This window comes from Hibiscus syriacus, unplaced genomic scaffold (assembly GCF_006381635.1).
Source record: "Hibiscus syriacus cultivar Baekdansim isolate YM2019G1 unplaced genomic scaffold, ASM638163v2 tig00000340_pilon, whole genome shotgun sequence".
In the NCBI taxonomy this organism is placed as follows: Eukaryota; Viridiplantae; Streptophyta; class Magnoliopsida; order Malvales; family Malvaceae; genus Hibiscus; species Hibiscus syriacus.
In genome coordinates, this window is record NW_024061783.1 from 3,990,875 (window position 1) to 4,013,278 (window position 22,404).

Below are 22,404 nucleotides of genomic sequence, written 5' to 3' on the forward strand. Positions count from 1 at the left end.
GGCCTATTTTTGCTAAATTTGTGCAGATTGCGTTGCTAGTTTTGGTATTAGTTGCAGTTCCACGTATGCTTTTTACTAAACCTTTTATTTTGAAGAAGCTTCATTCTAAGGTACCTGTTGCTGATTTCTATCCTTTTTTTTTTTTTTTGGAAAATAACTAATTTTATTAAAGATTTATAAGTATAACCGTAAACATAAACTAAATTATAATTAGAACATTTTTATTTAATCATTTACACAAAAATTAGTCACCTAGATCACACAAACACCAAAAAAAAGAAAAGGTTAAAAAATCTAACCAAAAACTCAAAAAATAAATATACGAATAAATCTTACTGCATCAAAAAACGAACCACAAAAGGAATGAAGCTCCTAAAAGATCATCGACTAATCATAAATTAGAGTCGAGCGACATGAGAAAACTATTCACAAACGTAAAATGTGTATCCAAATCAATCTGAGAGCCCAAAGCAGGAAAGATCAACATGATAACAGATGAACGTCATCATTATGAGTCATGACGATGTCAAATACAACACTAGAAAAAAAAAAGATAAACGTAAATAATGGTCAAACGACTGAAAACTATTAAAAGGTAGAGACAAGTATATCATAAAGATAGAACACTGATCATTACAGGTATGACAACATTGTGACTCGATTAATTGGGGTAGCAGTTTTTGCCTTTGCAACTGCCTTCATCCTACTCGTGATGGAGACCTTCACGCCCTGCGACTTCACTGGGTAGAATTTTAGCATGGTGATGGATACAAGTTCAAACCCTTTGTCATTTGCGTTGATAGCAGATGATTAAACCCCTAATCCTGCTTTTTCCATTTTTTCCAATCTATTTTTTTTAATGGGGATTGATTTTCAAGTTTTAATTGATCTCCTCAACTATATATAAATGATTTTTTATAAATATATACAATATATATATATATATATATATCTTCATATTTTTCATATGTGATATACATATATTATACAAAATCGAGAGATTCGACTCAAACTTTGAAAACTAATTCATTAATTATTAAAAATTTTGAGTTATTCGTGTTAATATTCGAATCATTCAAATCATATCTTACAACTCGATTTAAACTTAACATTTTTAAAATTATGTCAAATTTATAAAATTACAATTTTAAATCAATTCAAATCAAACTTTTTCAATCAAAAAGAGTAAAAAAATTAATTTTTTGACTCTAATTTTACTCCACTTTACTCTCGGTAATGAAAATAAGATAAGACAGATGTATCAATTAATATAAAATATAATGATAATATGTACACTTCCTTTATCGTCCAATTGGTTTGTTTCACTGTATCGTTCACGTGAAATGTTTACTATTATTTGTTCCCACTCAACACTAAAATGACTGTTCTTCTTTGGTTTGTCTATTGTACGTAGGTATGTATTTGTATCCACTACCAGATAAAACCAGCATCTTATTATTATATTATATACATCAAAAGGAACGACGCCATTGTCAACTGTGAAATTCCTTTGTTATAAACAAACAGTAACCCCATAAACTAATCCAAAATCTCCACTAACCCAATGCACTCATTGAGGTTAAAGCAATGATAGTTGAAAACAGGGAAGAGCCAAAGCCTTGTCACTTTCTTTTTCTTCACTTCAAGACTAGGGTTTGAGATTCCAAAGAAAATGGCAGCTTCTTCTCAACTTAAGTACCCTCTCAAGACCCCATTTTCTCAACGCCCGATCGAAAAACAGGAACCCCGTTTTGTTAAACCCCGTCGTTTGAGCGTTATAGCTGCCCATCACCGCCTTCACGACCGGAAACTCCGGGTCGCCGTCATTGGTGGAGGTCCAGCTGGTTCCTTCGCCGCGGAAGCCTTGGCTTCTGGCGGAATCGAGACGTTCCTCTTTGAACGCAGCCCTTCCACCGCCATACCCTGCGGCGGCGTAATCCCTCTGTGCATGATCGATGAATTTTCCATTCCTATCCACCTCATTGACCGTCACGTCACCAAGATGAAAATCATCTCCCCCTCGAATCTCACCGTCGATTTCAGATCAAAATCCCTCCGGACATATGAATCCATCCCCATGCTCCGCCGTGAAGTCCTCGACTCATTCCTTCAGACCCAGGCCGAATCTGCCGGCGCCCGAATGATCCCTTCCCTCGTTACCCATCTCGAAATCCCTTTTTCCTCTTCTTCCCCTTACGTCATCCACCACACGATCAACAACTCTCGTCAAACCCTAGCCGACGATGCGATCATCGACGCCGACGAAGCCAACAGCAAAGTGGCTAAATCCATAAAAGCCGGTAACTACACCTGCACAATAGCATTCCAAGAGCGAATCAAATTACCGGACGACAAAATGGAGTATTACCAAAACCTCGTCGAAATGTACGTGGGAAATGACGTGTCACCCGATTTTTACGCGCAGGTATTCACCAAATACGACCACGTGGCAGTGGGTACCGGTACGGTGCGCGCGAAGCAGGATATCAAACTGTACCAGTGAGGCATCAAGCAAAGAGTTCAAACCAAGATTAATGGTGGAAAAGTGATCAAAGTGGAAGCCCACCCGATCCCCGAACATCCCCGGCCAACAAGAGTACGAGGTCGTGTGTCACTCATGGGGGATGCAGTTGGGTACGTCATAAAGTGTTCCGGTGAAGGGATATATTTCGTAGCCAAATCAGGGAGGATGTGCGGGGAGGCGATAGTAAGAGAATCAGACGGCAGAGAATCGATGATAAGCGAAGATGATTTGAAGAGAGAGTATTTGATGGAATGGGATAAAAAGTATTTGAGTACATTTAGGTTTCTGAATTTGTTGCAAAGGGTGTTTTATGGGAGTGATGAAGCAAGGGAGGCATTGGTCGAAGTTTGTGGGAGTGAGTATGTACAAAGGATGACTTTTGATAGTTACTTGTACAAGAAGTTAGCTCAGGGAGATCGATTTGAAGATGTTAAGATGGTTTTAAGTACTCTTGGGAGTTTGATGAGATGCAAGATTATTGGTAGGGATATGGAGGCTTTGAAGTTGTAAAATTGATGTTCAGATTTGTGACTTCCTTTATCTCTAAAGTTGGAACTTGATTTCTCTTTAGAAGTGAAATGTTGTCTGTAAAAAGCTGTGATGAATACAACATAATTCAAATGTTCTCTGTCTATGTTCGTGTTCGGATTTGTGACTTCTTTATCGAGTTCCTTTTGGTGATTGACCATTACTTTTGGGATTCATTTTAAAGATTGCAGGCTATGACATAAGAGTGGAGACTTAAAACTGGAATTGCATTTCGGAAGAGTGTCCAAGACCTTCAAGATGGGCAGCCATTGCCTTGTTCATCGGAGGCGGTCCGCACCTCAAAATCTGTATCGATGGAGTGGAAGATCATATCACTACATCCAACATTACATGAAGTTACACGGTAGGAAAAGAAAGTCGGGATGAATGAAAAATTTCCCTTAATATCTTCACTAGGGACAGGGCAGCGTGCTTGAATCATCTCCTTCGATATGAACCCAACAGGGTCGACACCGTCATTCCATCCATCCGGAGGCTGAACCATGATGTTAAAGCATACGAAAAACATGAGTTGCAAGTTAAATTACCTCATGCAAGTAGAGACTTCTAGGTTTTTTACACCCAGATGCATTGAAGATGATAAAAGCCGGTCATGAGGCAGATCTGCCACTCATATGTTATTCAATTAGAAGCCCCAAAATTGAAGTTGGTGAGGGAGAGCAAACTTAAACTTGTCCACAATATGACTCAGTTGAGTGCGTTTAACGAGTTTGAATTCTTGGGGATCTAGCCAAACTATGGAAACATCAAGCATTCATAAATCAGCTAACAGAGAAGGTATGAAAGTTATAGACAACAAACAATCCCAATAACACATGCAATGAAACATGAAAGCAAATTTGATAAAAGATCCCATTTTCAGTGTATGTATATATATAAGAGAAAATAACCTCAGTGACCAAAAATGCCTTATAATATACGAATTTAACCAACTTTTTTTGGATTTGCCAAAATGACCAACAAATTCGCAACGCGATCTCAAATTCGCAACGCGAATTCCAATTTCGCAACCCAGTTTCCAATTTCGCAACGCGAATATGTAAATCGCATTGCGATTTTCCAAATTCGCAACGCGATAGTCAAATTCGCACGCGATAGTCAAATTCGCAACACAAAAGTCAAATTCGCAACGCGAAAGTCAAATTCGCAACGCGAAAGTCAAATTCGCAACGCGAATTTAATTTCGCAATAGGTTTTAGTTTCGCAACACAAATGTTTTGGGTATATAACAACGCAGCAGCAACAACTCATAACCTAAATTCCTAAATCGTAACTCATTCCATCTCCATCTATCACTCTCTCCGACGACATCCGTTCCTATATCCAACGACATCCTTCCCCATCACTATTTGTTTTACATAATTTTATTTCTATATAATTTTTCAATGATTTATCTCCTAAATTATCAACTATCAACTTAATAAAGGTATGTTTTTCTCTAAGTTAGTCATGATATCTAGTTTATAGCTCGTTTGTTTAGTAAATTAATTTACAATTTTTAGAATGAAATCATCTAATGTTGATCATGTTTGGATAGATTTGTGTTTTGGAGGGTCATGGGAGAATTTTCATGGTGTTTTACAATATGTGCCTTTACCCATGAATCTTCAACTAAAACTGTCATTAAAAAAATTAACTTATGAAACTCTAATGTTACGTGTTGCAAAGAAATTGAATTTAGAGCCTCTAAGTGGATTTAGGCTATCTTATCTGAGAAAAGGTAAAGTTTATTTGTTAACCGACAATGAAGATGTTGAACGATTCATTGATTACATTAGTGTTTCGCAAGAAGATGATGTTACATTGTATGTTGTTGAACCTAGAAGTAATGAAGTTGGGTCAGTAGCGGGTAGTAATCAACTAAGTTCTTCAACCCAAAATTTAATGGTTCCACCACAATTTCATCACCAAGCAAATTTTGTTTCACCACATTTCCAATACCAAACACAATATCAAACACAATCTCAAAACCCACAAACTTTTCCTAATCCAAATCCCAATCAACTTTCAGCACCAAATTCCGATTTTCGTATTGACCAGTTAGACGATTATGAGCCAATAGAAAAAATTGTGAGTACTAGTCAGTATTCGAAATTTGATCTTGGTCAATACCCGGAATTTGATCTTTGTCAATACTCGGATTTTGATGATGTGATGGAAGAAGAAACAAACCATGCATGTAATGATTTTGATATTGGTCAATACCCGAATTTTGATGATGAAACAGCAACTGCCGAGGAAGATGTTGTTTATGATAATGAGGAGGAAGTTACGACTGTGAATGAACATGTTGAACATCCACTCTGTAATTCATATAACCCTGAAGAAGAAAAAGAAGAAGAAGAAGAAGAAGTCCCCGAAGAAAGGAAAAAGAATAAAATGCCACGGGAGTATAACTGGAATATGCCAGAATTACTTCAGATACTGGAAGAAGAGTTGGTAAAGATATCAGCTGATTGTTACACAAAAGTTATTCGTATCAAGAAAGATGATTGTTTTGATACAAAGGAAGACTTGAATATAACTTTGTATACGAAATGTGTGGAAGATGACTATCAACTAAGAGTTAACAAATCAAGAAAAGATTATTTAGAAACAAGGTGTATGATTGACAAAAATTGTACGTGGCGTATGATTGCAAAGAGGATAAAAGATTGTGAAATGTTTCAAGTTAGGACTTTTATTGATAAACATACATGTTCAAGAACCCAAGTTTTTCCTTACCATAGACAGGCAAACAAAAAGGTGTTAGGTGGTTTTCTGGCTGAGTTAATGTTTTTGAATAGAAGGGTATATCGGGGACATGAAATTATGACTGACATGAATGCTCGGTTCAAGATTAGTATCTCATATTCTCAAGCTTGGAGAGCCAAATGTTATGCCTTGGAATTGTTGGGGGGTCTCCATAAGCATCACCAGTGCAAGGAAATCAAAATCGCAATCAAAATCATCTTTTGCTCTACCAAAAAATGGATCCTCATCAAAATCCAAAGCTCATATGGTGCAATCACAATCATCTTTTCCTCTACCAAAAAATGGATCCTCATCAAAATCCAAAGTTCATATGGTGCCAAGCAAAAGGAAATCAAAATCGCAATCAAAATCGCAATCAAAATCAAAATCCTAATCACAACCGGCTTCACCTTTTGGGACTTATTAACTTAGGTGATTTTTAAATGCAAACATTATATTATGTGTATTTTATGTGTGAATGCATACATTTTCAGTTAGACATTCATTAGTAACTTGAGTTTGAACATTGCTATGATCTATTCAGTTGTTATAATGTTGGGATTTTCTCTTGTGTTTGATTGCTTGGATAGTTGTTCTCTTGTTTCTTCAATTGTCCTTAGCTTGTATTTATAGCTTGGAATGTATTTGATGTTGTATGTTGCGATCAACACGAAATTCAAATTCGCAATGCGAAATCACAAACCGAATTTGACTTTCGCGTTGTGAATTTGACTTTCGCGTTGCGAATTTACCTTCAACAGGTCTTTTTTACCTTCAACATAATGCAGATTGAAAATTAAATAACAAATCAATTAAACATTGTTGTGAGTACATTATTTGAACATTTTTATGGGTACATTATTTGGAAAAATAATGTTCCGGACTTCGTTAGAAATAACCATTTTTCATCGGATTAATTTCGTTTTTGTGGGTACATTATTTGAACATTGTTATGTATAAATTTGTTGTGTATGTATGTTTTGGTTTGATTATATTGTATGTATATTTTCATTCAGATGAGATGGGTTGTGTATAACAAAACAATCTATCTCTTCCATGTGAGTACTTTATTCCAACCATGTGACAAGTGTGACAACCCCATCAACTCACAACTCAGCTTTGAACTCAAATCAATATTGTCTTTTAGCTTGATGGTTCATAAAGTATATTACTTGAACAGTATGAATCAATTATGCAATTTACATGTTCAATTTAACACTGCATTTCAAATTCATTTCATATGTAATTGGAGTTTGAATTTAAATTTCAATTTGAGTTTGAATTTCAATATAAAATTCGGCTCCACTATAAATATTAGCCCAAGACAATATGCATGTTATAATTGATTATTTCTAATTTCCATTGTGTTTTTTCAACTTTAAACGCGAGGGAAATCCCGATCATCGTATTTTTTGGTCAACTTTAAAGCATCAGAAACGTTTCGGGCGTATGATCTGGGTGGTATACGAAAAATGCAACAAATGGCAACTAAAAATCCTGATAATTGAGGGCTACAACTTGTAATAATAACAAAAATAATAAGTTCGAAATGCTTCTGAGTACCACCCAAATCATAAGTCCGAAATGCTTCTGATGCTCATCAAAATCCAAAGCTCATATGGTGCCAAGCAAAAGGAAATCAAAATCTAAATCTCATATGGTGCCAAGCAAAAGGAAATCAAAATCTACAACTTGAGTTTGAACATTGATATGATCTGTTCAGTTGTTATCATATTGGGATTTTTCTATTGTGTTTGATTTTTTGGATAGCTGTTCTCTTGCTTCTTCAAGTGTCCTTAGCTTGTATTTATAGCTTGGAATTTGTTTGATGTTGTATATACCTTGTGTCGAAACGATTTTTTTCTTAAAGGTGAAAAGGTGAGATTTTGAAAACCACATTAATTTATCTCGTTCAATCGTTTTTTAAAAAAACAAATGTGATTTTAAAAAAAACTCTCGTTTCGAAAATTCTGGATTTTCTTTACGATCGAAAAAATACGGTTCAAAGAGTCGCCACCAATCTTTGATTAGGGTGTGATTGGGCACCCAAAACTATTTGTTATTTTAAATAAAAATTAATTTTAATTAAAACAACAAGTTAAGGTATGCGTTATCAAAATCCGAGTTCGGGAGTCGGTTATGTGCAGGGAAGGATTAGCACCCCCACAACGCCCTAAAACAGTACCTAGTCGATTAATTAATGTCTTTGCAATGAACTTTACAAAATCGAATTTAATTTGATTTTTGATCCCATAAAACAAAGATGTAAATTTAAAAACATTCAAAAGCATTCAAACAAATTAAATTAAAATTACCAAGTCGTTTTATAAAGATAAAGAATGTTCGATTATTTAAAAATATCGAGACCAAATCTTAAAGATATAACAACCTTTTCTCGATATATTTAAATAAACGAACATTTCCTTTTCTCTCGTTCCCAAATTTTAGGTGACGAATCAATTTTTTGGTTTCACTTTCGGGATACACTTTTATTTTAAAATCATTAAAAGCGGAATTCAAATCAGTTATGACTGCCCACTTAAAACAATTTTAAATTAAAAGGGTATTATCCTTAGTCCGATTATGTAATAGGTCGAGTTATGCACGTGTGGCTATCATGTAAATTATGCAAAAAAGTGGATGTCATGCCAAAATATTTAAATACCACAAATTATAACTTATATATATATATATATATATATATATATATTAATATGTAATGTGCGAAAGTGACTTAAAAAAACATATTAACTCTAAAATACAAATTTCACGAGATAACTATATTTAAGGACTAAACCATATTAAACAAAATTTTACTATTTTTAAATACAAACAAAGTAAGAATTAAAGTGTACATGTATATATTAAATGGTCAAATGTATAATGAAATAAATCAACCTTTAGGACATAAAAGAAACATGCAAAAGTATAGAACTCTAATGTCTAAATGACAAAAACAAAATAATCAACATTTGTGCCTAAAATTAAATAAACATGCAATACAAAGACCAAATTAAAACACAACAGATTAGATTTAAAGGATATAACACCAATTAACCAAAATTACGCTTCAAATGCATAAACAAGCAAAAAAAAACATAAAGTAATGACTAAAAATGAAAGTATTACAAATATGAAGATCAAATTATAATCTTGGAAACTTCGATTTAGTGACTAAAATTAAATGCACGCAACAATTAATAACTAAATTTAAAAACATAAAAGATTTTACTCTAGGACTAAAATATAACATGCGTAAAAGTACAAGTCAAAAGCATAAACAAGCAGAAACTAAATACATTACCAGTGAGGATGAAATTAAATTCGGGTAAAATATGGAGACAAAATCATAATTATGGAAACAACGATTTAAGGACTAAAATAAATACGATTAAAACTAAGAGACAATATTAAAATAACAATAAGGCTCGAAAATGCCTGATTTTGGGGACCGAAGTGGAATGCGCGAAGAATACTGGATCAGAAATAGAAACTAGGAAAGCATCAACTGAAACGACGACGTTTTAGCTAATTCTAAAATAAAATCTAACCTAAAGACGAAACCCTAATATCTAAACCCAACAAATTCCTCATTCTCTGCGCCGTTATCTCTATCACTCTCAACTCTTTAACTCTCATTCTTCCTCACTCATTCTCACGCAAACAGTTTACTAGAAAATGAGACAGGTTGTCGCTTCTCTTCCCTCTTCTTCTACGCTCGACTGCTCATCAAAGGGTCTACATTCACTCCGGTCACCTCCTAACGGCAAAGTTCACACCAAGATAAAAGATTTTCACACTCTCTCTTTGTTCTTACTCTTTTTATTTTACAAAAAAAAAATCCCAATTTAAACTAAACCTATAACCTACATGCAAGCCTCTCAACGCCTCGGCCTTGGACCCAACTCCGGCAACGTTACAACCTCGACGACTCATTTACATCGACTACATTCATACCCGAAGGTAAATCCAACCTCTCTTACTTTTATTTCGTTATTTCGAAACTAAAAGATCTAAGAAAAGGTTACATCTGTTTGTTTTCTTATTTTCTTGATTTTAAATATTTTTGTTTCTTTGGTTTTTCGATTAGGGGAATTAGAAATAAAAAATGATACCTAGCTTTCGATCTATACTTGGTTATTCCTATACATTGCTTTGAAAACGAGAAGGAAAAAAATATAAATAAATGCAGAAAATACTACGGTAAATAAGAACGAAGGAAAAGAAAAAAAAAACCTTGTAAGAATTGTATCTGGATGCTAGGAAAAATCCTCTGCTTTTATTGCCTCCTCGATTTTTTATACAATGGTCAGTAAGACTGTTGTTACAATGGTTAATTTTGCGATAGGTTCAGTAAAAACCCTGTAGGAAAAATGATTCCCCTCCAAAAATAGTATCTGGTTCCTCCCTGTTGCTCTCGTATTCTCTCCTCTTTTTTTATGTGTTTTTTTTTCTGTCCTTTTTTATGATAGTGTTCTCCGTTTCTGGAGGTTAATTGCCAATAAAAAACCGACTTACAGTTTAGTATCCCACCCACGATCAAAACTGCTTCTCTCCTTCCCGCTGGATATTTGTTTGTGTTTTGCAGGAACTCACGTGGACTGGAGGCTAGGATAACATGTTGTTTGGGTTGATTTGGGCTTTCCCTGGTCTAAATTTATATCGTGTACTAGATACGAAGCCTTCGGACAAAAACGAGCATCTACAGGTGCCCCTCTTTACTCATTATCGTGTAACGAGAATAGAGCAAAGATCAAAAAGATGATCGAGTTCTTCGGGTCATGAGAACTTCAAAAGATTAAACTATCCCACTGTTACTTTGGGATAAGTGATACTTGAAAAATCTTCTAATGACGAGTCCGTTCCCTATTCTTTCAGGGAGCATAAGACTCGAACAATCTTTAACAATTATGTCTGCTCCCTATTTATTCAGGGAGTATAAGACTCAAACAAGCTTCAACAAACGTGTCTGCTCCCTATTCGTTCAGGGAGTATAAGACTCGAATAATCTTCAACAAATGTGTTTGCTCCCTATTCATTCAGGGAGTATAAGACTCAAACAATCTTCAACAAACGTGTCTGCTCCCTATTCATTCAGGGAGTATAAGACTCGAATAATCTTCAACAAACGGGTCTGCTCCCTATTCCTTCAGAGAGTATAAGACTCGATCTTCAATATAAACGTGTCCGCTCCCTATTCTTTCAGAGAGTATAGGACTCGATCTTCATAAAATAAGTTTGCTTCACTACTCTTCCGTGAAGGCTTAAGATTGACTTGCTTCACTACTCTTCCGTGAAGGCTTAAGATTGACTTGCTTCGAAGGTCAAACCTTTAAATCAAACATTACCAATCATTAATATATGTTTGAAAAATATTATACTAAAAAATTTAGAATTTGAGAAAATTTCTGAAAATCCATCTACATCGTGAAAACTTGTCTGGAAGCCATTGGATATGCGGATCTGCTTTGGCTCAATCGTCATCTAAACATCATTCTTTTCAAGATTTCAAAACTAGTTATCCTCATCTTGATGTTTCCATATCTTCAATCTTCAACTATTCTTGGGAAACCTGTAGATATTTAAGCCATCATGCAATCATGAATTCCACGATCCTATTCATGCCTAAAATGTATGCAATTATGCAATTTAATGCGTGTTCTTCTTCAAATGAACTCCCTCTCATTTTGATCTCGATGGAACTCGGTTTCATCTTGGGTATAGAACATTTGACCAGTTTACCCCAGTTAACAATCTCAATTCCATATCTCTCGGCTTAACAGGACCTTGACTTCTTTCTTTTCTGGAAACCCACTGGTACCCATAACCAACTTCTTGATTAATGACAATCTCCTTGGGTTTTCTTATCATGGCTGAGATTTCTTATGAATTCCAAGATTTTAGTTTCCCGTAACCACACAAGCTTACATGTTTAAACCATTGTCAGCTTCAGAATACCTGCATTTTCCAAAACCTTTTGCACAATAATACAAAATGATCTCATGTACTTCAAGTTAAGCTATATGTTTTAACTTTTCAAAATAAGATGTTTGCAAAAGGGAAATTAACAAGAAAATACATCTCTTTATTTACAAAATGCAGAGAATTTTTAGGTAACTACACGGCAAACTTTTAACTGGGAAAAATAAAAGAACAAAAGAGTGGGCATCTTCAAATATCAATAATGAAAATGCTTTTGAAGTGGCACGCCGTTAAAATGACTCGAGTGTAGCTTATGTCGAAAGGATCTCCAAAATTGTGATGATGCTTAAGAGTGTGTAGCTACTTATAAACTCCAAAATCTCCCATCATTGGGTGCCCTAAACCAGTATTGAATCTCATGTGCATTCAATTTCTCTTCTGGTTGTTTCAATCAAGACTCATTAATCTTTAGTCTTAATCCTTATCGCCAACTGTCATTGTTACTACCCATATCAGGAGCTCTTTCCACATCCAAAATCAATTCAGAACCTTCACCATGCACGAATTCTGAATTTAAAACCCAAGCCGCCCTTTATGGGTTTTCAACTTGAGACCTCCTTTGGTTTCAAGACGCCATTTGCAGATTTTCATCTTGAACCCCCTTTTATTTCTTTTTTCATCATTTTTTCTTTTCTTTTTTCTTTCTCATTTTTTCTTCCATTTTTCATTTTTTCCATTTTTTTTCATTTATTCTTCAAGCGAAATATCTTTTAACAGCGTCAGAATTCACTGGTTAGGGTAATTCTGATCCGTCCATTTTGGTTAAGACTAGAGCTCCCCCAGAAAAGGCTTTCTTGACAACATAAGGTCCTTCCCAATTGGGCATCCATTTTCCTCGGAAATCCTTCTGAACAGGTAAAATCCTTTTAAGCACCAAATCTCCCTCATGGAATTCTCGAAGGCGAACTTTCTTACCATGTGACCGTATCATACATTTTTTGTACATATGACCATGAAAAATAGCTTTCAATCTCTTTTCTTCAATCAAATTCAACTGGTCATACCTAGCTTATACCCATTCTGCCTCATCGAGCTTCACCTCTGACAAAATCCGAAGTGAGGGAATTTCCACCTCAATAGGTAAGACAACTTCCATCCCATAAACAAAAGAAAATGGAGTTGCCCCAGTTGAAGTCTGTACTGAAGTTCGATAAGCAAACAGAACAAAGGGCAACTTCTCATGCCAATCCTTATAGGGCTCAGTCATCTTCTCTATGAGCCTTTTGATGTTCTTATTAGCCGCCTCTACTGCCCCATTCATATTTGGGCAATAAGTGGTGGAATTATGATGCTTTATTTTGAACTGTTTACAGACCGAGTCTATCATCTTATTTTTTAAATTCAACGCATTATTGGAGATAATCCCCTATGGTAAACCATATCTACAAATGATCTCATTTTTTAAGAATTTGTATATTGTAGACTGGGTAACATTTGCTTAAGAAGCTGCTTCTACCCACTTGGTGAAGTAATCTATGGCTACCAGAATGAAGCGATGACCATTTGAATCTTTGGGCGAAATTTTTCCAATAACATTCATGCCCCACATTGAGAATGGCCACGGAGCTGTCATTACATGCAATTGATGAGGAGGAGTATGTATCTTATCTCCATAAATCTGACATTTGTGACATTTTCAGGCATAATTGATACAATTTGTTTCCATAGTTGACCAATAATACCCAAATCTCATAATCTGCCTAGCCATAGCATGCCCATTAGCATGGGTACCACATATTCTCTCATGCACTTCTTCAAGAATCAACTTGGCTTCTTTCGTGTCAACATACCTTAACAAGACCTGATCCAGACTTTTCTTGTATAGAGTCTCACCATCAAGCATATACCCTGATGCCATTCTTCTAATGGTTCTCTTATCATTCTCAATGGCCTGTTCTGGATAACTCTGATACCTTATATATTGCAAGACATCATAATACCAGGGGTTTCCATCTTCTTTCTCTTCAATATTAAAATAATGGGCTGGATACTCATAAGCTTTCATTTCAATGAGCATCATATTTGAATGCTCGTTCATCTTAAATGCCAATGCCAGTGTGGCTAAGGCATCTGTCATTTGATTCTCTTCTCTAGGGAGGTAATTGAAAGTTACTTCTTCAAATTCTTCAACAAGTTCCATAACCAACTTACGGTATTCTACAAGCTTGGGATCTTTTGTCTCTCATTCTTCTCTGAGTTGGTAGATTACCAAAGCTGAATCCACATACACCTTGAGCATTTTTACTTTGCGTAAAACAATAACTCTAAGACCCAGAACACAAGCTTCATACTAGGCCATATTGTTTGTACAATCAAAATTAAGCCGACTGGTGAAAGGATAATGCTCTCCCTCTGGTGAGACCAAAATTGCCCCGATTCCATGTCCCATGGCATTTGAAGCACCATCAAAGTTCAACTTCCAAAATTTACTAGTGGATGCCACTACTTCTTCTACCGAAATAGCCATTAAATCTTCATATGGGAAATCAAAGCTCAACGGCTCATATTCTTTCGAAGCCCTACTTGCAATGAATTCTGATATAGCACTTCCTTTAATTGTCGTCTGGTTTACATAATGGATGTGAAATTCGGACAATAGGATCTGCCAACGAGTTATTCTTCCAGATAATGCAGGGCACACCCATTAGATATTTCAAGGGATCAAGCTTCGATATAAGCCAAGTAGTATGATACAACATATATTGCCTAAGCCTTCGGGTAGCCCATACTAAAGCGCAACACAACTTTTCAATGGGTGAGTATCTAGTCTCACATTCAGTGAACTTCTTGCTGAGATAATAAATAGCCCTTTCTTTCTTCTCAGTTTGGTCACGTTGCCCCAGCACACACCCCATTGAATTTTCATAAACCGACAAATACAGAATCAATGGTTTGCCTGAGATGGGTGGCGCCAAGATTGGAGTACTCGACAAATATCTTTTCACTGCTTCAAAATCTCTTTGACAATCCTCACTCCATTCTTATGAGTTATTCTTGCGAAGAAGGCGAAATATGGGATCACACTTTTCCGTCAGTTGTGAAATAAACCGAGCTATATAATTCAATCTCCCCAAAAATCCTCTGACTTCTTTTTGTGTTCGTGGGGCTGGCAAGTCTTGAATAGCTTTTACTTTATCTGGGTCTATTTCAATTCCTTTTTGGCTTACTACGAATCCCAACAACTTCCCAGATGTCACCCAAAAGTACATTTATTTGGGTTGAGTTTTAGTTGGCATCTTCTTAGTCTTTTAAAGAGTTTTCTCAAATTCCCAATATGTTCTTCCTCTGTCTTAGCTTTCACAATCATATCATCGACATAAACTTCTATTTCTTTATGCATCATATTGTGAAATAACGTCACCATGACCCTTTGATATGTTACCCCTGCGTTTTTCAATTCAAATGGCATTACTTTATAACAAAATGTTCCCACATGGTAACAAACATCTTTTTTTCCATATCTTCAGGGTTTATCTTAAATTGATTGTAGCCAGAGAAACCATCCATAAAATAGAACAAAGAATTTCCAGCAGTATTATCCACTAGAGTGTCTATATGTGGCAAGGGAAAATTATCCTTTGGACTAGCTCGGTTGAGATCTCTGTAGTCGACACACATTCGAACTTTTCCATCATTCTTCGGTACTGGGACGATATTCGCCACCCACTCAGGATATTTAGCCACTTTAAGAAACCCGACATCAAATTATTTCTTCACTTCCTCTTTAATCTTGAGCAGCATCTCAGGTCTCATTCTTCTCAGTTTTTGTTGTATCGGCCTACACTCAGGCTTTATTGGCAGTTTGTGAACAACCAGATCTGTATCTAAACCCGGCATATATTCGTATGACCAAGCAAACACATCCTTGTATTCTCGAAGTAATTCTATCAAATCTTGTCGACCTCCAACTGACAGAGTGGTACCAATCTTTACTTCTCTCTTATCATCATATGTCCCCAAATTAAAAATCTCAATAGACTCTTTATGAGGCAGAATCTGCTTATCTTCATTCTCCACCATTTTCAGCAATTCAGAAGGTAGTTCACATCCCTCATCATAATCACAATCCTCGATTTCCCCTTGACATATAGGCTTCTCGAAATCAATCTCCGGGTCAGAGTCATTAGCATTCATATTATTGATATCTGAGCTCCTGAAAAGATAATGAAAAAGAAGATATATATACATATATACATATGGGAGGATCTTTTCCCATATAAATAAATAGAAATAAATAAATAAATACATATATACAACAAAGAATGAATTGATGAAATGAATGGGAGAATATTTTCCATTTTGAACTAACAGAATGCATATTTTATTGAAAGTAAGAAAAAACAAACAGCTTAACCCTTTACATAAAATCACCTATTGCCCCAGGGTATGAACAACAGGGAGAAAGTTCCAGTGCATTACTCTGTAATAGATTTGTAAACTACAGGCAGTTCTTCCCTGGTCCAATTATTCAACACGAAGCCCGACGGCGCAGGATAAACACCCATAGCTCTCATTTCCTCAAACTCACCATCAGTTATAACATTAATGCCTAAATCTCCCAAGGCATACTCAACCATCATTTCATTATTCCTTGAATTCCCTTGAAACATATGTCCCCCAGATATGAAAATGCTGCTCAACGGCGGGAAGATCATGGGTTCCCAGCTAAGGTCTTCACCAGCCAATCTGGCCTTTCTCATTTCCTGACCCTTCTTAATTCCCCTCAGTTTATCCCTCAAAGTTGGCTGATACCCCAAACCAAATCGATCTCTTTTAATAACAGGGCATATTGGATTCACCAGTCCTTGTAACTGACTTCCTAACCCTTTTCCAACTTTTGCTCCTCTTCCAAGGGTCAGCTTGAGTCCCATTTTGGTACAATTTGACAGTCTAGGCTTTGGTATCTTCCTGCCTTCAGCCATAAACGTAGCATTGACAAACTCCAACGATCTGAAAGGACACTCGACCGCTTGCTCATCCACTTCAATGTACGGAGCAGTAGTAGAAACAGAAGCCATAATGTCCTCTTCAACATGAATACATACCAACCTTCCATCAATCACAAATTTCAGTCTCTGGTGTAATGTGGACGAAACTGCACCGGCCTGATGAATCCATGGCCTTCCTAACAAACAATTGTACGTAGGCATAATGTCCATTACGAGAAATTCAACTTCATAAGTTGCTGGACCAATAGTTAGAGGAACATCAATCTTGCCCAACACTTCTCTTTTAGTCCCATCGAAAGCTCGAACCACACTTTGACATGTTCTCATAAGCGTACTATCTAATGGAAGCTTCTTCAGAGTCACTAAGGGCATCACATTCAAAGCCGAACCATTATCAACCAAAACCTGGGACAACACATGCCCTTTACACTTAACTGTGATATGCAAAGCCTTCTGACTACCAATCATCCCAGAAGGGATCTCGTCCTCAGAAAAAGATAAAAAATTATCAGCTTGTATATTGGAAACTAACCGGTCCAACTTTTCAATGGGCAACTCTTTCGTAACAAAAGTCTGGTTCAAAACCTTTAACAGAGCATTCCTATGGGCCTCTGAACTCAAAAGTAATTATAAAACAGAAATACGGGCAGGCAACTTGTGTAACTGTTCAACAACACTGTACTCACTGTGCTTTAGAAACTTTAAAAATTCCACCGCTTCACTCTCGGTTACTGGTTCATTGATAATAGGCTCATCTTCTTTTATCTGAATATTAACCTTTTTCCCCTTATCAACCGTAACCTTCTTCTCAGACTCTTTAGGTGGATTAAGAGAATAACACCTACCACTTCTGGTAAAGTGTCCCACATCATCTACTTCCTCATTCTCTTTTGTTACATCTCCCATCTGGAAATCATATCTCCAAGGCACTTGTTTATTATCCCGATATGGGAATGGAGATGGAGGTGTAATAACCACTTTCGAAGCTACCTTTTCAGGCAATCGATTCTTGGGAGTAATGATTAGGGGACAACTGACATTGTATACCCCTTTAGACGATCCTTCTGAAGCGCAAACTTCTGCTCTCTCTTCTTCAGCAATCTCTTTAAAGAACACAATTTCTTTACTGTCCATCATGTATTATACCAAAGATAGGAAGTCAGGACATTGTTGAATACTGTGTCCTTTACTGTTATGATACTGACATACCTCTCCACTGTTAAACTGTTCAACCATCAAACTGGGCTTCAGCAATCCTACCTTAACCATCTGGCACCACACCCAACTCATGGGTGATACCACCTCACTAACATTCCTTACAATTCTCTTTCTTTTCTCTTCAGTAATTGCGTTAACTCCTGCCCCTGCATGGCTTGGCAACAGATTCTGAGCTATATTCGGCTGCTCACTGTCACCAAAGTTGATGACATTCCTCGTTCTCAAAGCTTGGACAACCTTCTTAAACGCATTACAATTCTCAATGGAATGTCCGGGATTCCCCGCATGGTACTCACACTGAGCACTAGAATCATACCATTTAGGAAAAAGAGGTTACATTGGTGTCACGTGATACGGTGAAACCACATGTCGATCATACAAAATCTGAAACAATTCCTTATAAGTCATCGGGATAGGGTCAAATTGAGGTCTCTCTCTCTTCTGGTCCCTTTCCCCTTGTCTATTGTTATTTTGTGTTGATGACCCTACTCCTTGAGGACGGGAAACAGTGATGTTATTAGAATTGTACTGCCTCACATTACTGACTTCGTTTTCCTTTTTCTTCGTTGGTGGCCTCTTACTAGACTCTTCTCCCTCGAGCTTTCCACTCTTAACCTCCATTTCAATCATTTCTCCCGCCATAACTACATCAACAAAACTTCGATAAGAATTACCGACAAGGTGTGAGAAAAAAGGAGCCCTTAAGGTATTGACAAAAAGCATATTTGTTTCCTCCTCTTCCAATGGTGGATGGACTTGCACCGCTACATCTCTCCATCTTTGAGCATATTGTCTAAAACTCTTGTTAGACTTCTTTTCCATTCTTTGCAACATCATCCTGTTGGGCCTAACATTTTTTACATGTTTGCATTGCTAAAGAAATGACATAGGCAAGTCTTTCTACGATTTAATATTAGCTCTACTCAGCTGGTTATACCACCGGATTGCCGAACCAGTTAAGCTTTCTTGAAAGCAGTGTATCAACAGTTGATCGTCCCCTATGTATCCAGTCATCTTCCTACAGAACATCATGATATGCGCAGAGGGACACCTGGTACCATCAAACTTCTCAAAGTCAGGAGCCTTGAACTTTGGAGGCAAGACCAGATCAGGAACTAGACTTAACTCCTTTGCGTCAAATCCATAAACACTTGTATCTTCCTTCATGGCTCTGACCTCTCTTTCTAACTGCTTCCATTTCTCTTCCAGCGGATTATTTTGGTTTTTCTTGGCTTCTTCATCAAGGTCCGGAACTTGATGATATTGATGTTCTTCCTAATACGAACTAGATCCAGGCTGTACGTTAATAGAAGCACCGACTGGATTAATATGCACCTTCCCGACATGAACATGAGTCCCTTGAACGTTCTGAGATTGCTCTGGGGTGAACCCTGGAGGATAAAGTGGGTCCTCAATTACACCTTCTGGCATAGGGTCTTTCCCATGTTCAGGATTTCTTCCTGCCAACATACTCGTAAACTTTGCAAACATCTCCTTTTGGGCATTGATCATATCTTCTTGCATTTTCTTGATATTATCTTGTAACTCCAACTGAGCCTTCTCAATTTGGGCAAGTTTGTCATCCATAACTTTCTTCCTGGTTCTGTAGGTATGCTTGGGATTTTCAAGTATTTCTCTGTCACAGAGTCCTTTTGTTGATCCTGGAACAACTCCTTAGAATAACTCTTTATATTATAACGACGTTCAATTACAAAGTTGGAACATATCACAAATAAATCTGTACCATCTCTCCTATTTGCTGTACATGTGCTAGCAACTCTATAATCTTCTGATTTTCTTCAGCCTCTGGATCCAGTTCTTCAGTCACATCAGCAGCTTCCTCAGATAAAATGACCAAATATTGAGCTATTCTTCGCGCGTGTCCTAGGTAACAAGCAATAAGGTCCTCTCTTTGCTTAACTCTCGCCTAAGCTCGCTCCCATCAAAAACGCCACTGTATATCCCCTTCATAAGGAACTATCGATAGCTCACTTGTTTGCCTCTGAAAATCTTGAACCATGGCTTCATGCTCACTCACTTGTTTTTTCAGACTTTCAACCTCCTCCTTGCTCGAGCTACCTTCCCTGTTTTGGTATCGTCATAATGTAGTCTCTAAACTTGAAATCTTCTCCTTCAACTTCTCATTCTGGGCTTGACTCTCTTGTAACAGTTGCTCTAAAGAATCATTTTCTTTCGATAAAATCTTAACTTGGTGTCTGCTTTGCTTGAGCTCTTATTGACTCTCTCCGGCTAATCTTTTGAGGCTTGCCACCTCTTGCCTCAATTTGACAGACTTACTCGAGCTAGAACCTGCATGAACTTTTACCATTCATTGATAAGTTGACCGAAGATCGTCAAAATCTAGCCGAAGTTGCTTCTCTACTTTTTCAATTCGATCTGCTCTACTCTTCTGAATGTCAATCTCCAATCCCTTTTGATACACTTTATCTTCCAACTTCTGCAAAGTCATTCTCCATTATCTCCGTTCTGCTTCGAAATCGCGCTTAGCTAACTCTAATGGAGATGGCACCACTCTCAACTGTTCCTCCACCGACTGAATATTTTCAGGATTCACTATCGGGATGTTGTCATTTACTCGACCGCTTCTCCACTACTCGTATTCTTGATATAACTCGAGATCATAAGTGAACAGATTCACAAGACGAGTTTGCTTCCAGGCCTCAGTAACCCCTTTAACTTTACCCTTATACTGATCTCTTTTGAATGCAAAATCGACCCTACCAAGTCCCATGTGGTTAGAATGAACTGCCTTGACCCATACTGTCTGGAAACTAGTTGCGGTGCATACCTAACAGAACCCCATATACCTGGTAAAAGAACCCAATCTCGCTCTCCACATTGGTAAAGTATAGCCGAAGAGACATTCCACGAAGCTCGCCACAAAATATCACCGTCTCTGATATCCTTGAAGATGACCATCCATTTTTCTTCGGTGAAGCCCCCAGGCCATTATTTAGAAAGAAAATCCTTCAAATGTGAAAACCCCTCTAGAAACACTCGTCTTGGTGCTCTTTCAACATGTTTGAAATGAATCAGAATCCACACTAGCAGCAAAGGCGCACATCCTATAAAGCGTCATTCTCCTTCGCGCCTATAAGAACTCAAAGACCGGAACGTCTCAGCTAAAATGGCTGGAACAGGATCCACGTGCTTGTCTAATCTTTCAAACAGGTCAACGACTGATACGTCTACATATCCTAACACCTTTGGAAAAATAATGAGCCCATAAATCCCTAAAGCACACAAGTCAAGCTTCTTTCTCTTATCAGGGTGATGAGCAATTACTTTTTTCAAAGCAGCTCAAGAGATGCACTCACTGTCTCCCTTCTTCTTAATGTTTCTGACTACCCAATCTTCACTCATTCCGGTCATCAATAGTAATTTCTTCTTAAACGAAGGAGTGACTGGCAGCTTGGTATATATTCTATCTATCTGGGACCTCGGACAACGGACCAAAGCTTGATACTCCTATATTGTTGGTGTCAGATCCACTCTACCAAATGTGAAGCAGCTATAAGCCAGATTCCAGAACTGTGCCAACGCTCTAAACAGATTTTGGCCAATAGAAACATCGAAAAGATAAGGAATATCGCCATACAACTGATAAAACATCTCCTTGTCGGTTGCTTCCCATCTTCCCCATACCTCTTTTAGTTCACTCAGATCATTCTGACGTACGTTGATGTGAGTGTAACCAAATAACTCCGACACATATCCAGGCATCACGTTGTCCCCATTGGTCAGTTGGGACCGTTCCGACCACCTCAGAATATCTGCATTGTCTTCAACCTCTTTCTGAACCGTTCGTTCCATATTATTGGCCTTCTATATGGACATCGATCCAAAATCAACACCATGTAATGGACATTGCAATGCAAAACAGAAAAGAAATAAAGAAAAGACAACAAAAGATCAGTTAGTAAACATAAAGCAATTAAGTCGGGATAATAATTTGTTCAAGAATCCTACTCATATGCTGGCTACCCAATCATGCTTTATCAGATCCTACCCAACATGATATCTACCCCCATGCTTTGTTATTCACAAAAATAAATCCTAACTGCATGATATCTAATTCGCATGCTTATTCAAAAAATAAACCTAACTGCATGATATCTAGTTCTCATGCTTATTCAAAAAATAAACCTAACCGCATGATATCTAGTTCGCATGCATTTATTCGAAAAACCAAAATAAATAACTCAAAAAAAAGCTTTTCCTTGTATACCCTCCTCACAGGATTCTTAAGGTTCGGGTTTGGTTCAACCTAAGTTCAGGCTCTACGTTCACTATATGCCGGGTTAGGTTCTAAAGTAATATGTTCTCGACTTGTCTTTGTCGGTGCCCCCTTGGGCTGCCGAACCCTCAATCCTAGTCCATCACAGGCCTTAGGGGATCGAGTTCAATTTTGAGGGAACACACTTCCTT

General features: G+C 37.1%; 1 pseudogene; it reads left to right on the forward strand.

Moving 5' to 3' along the window:
• The first annotated feature begins 1,628 nt into the window (after positions 1 to 1,628).
• Positions 1,629 to 3,924, forward strand: LOC120203279 (annotated as a pseudogene).
• The last annotated feature ends 18,480 nt before the right edge of the window (positions 3,925 to 22,404 follow it).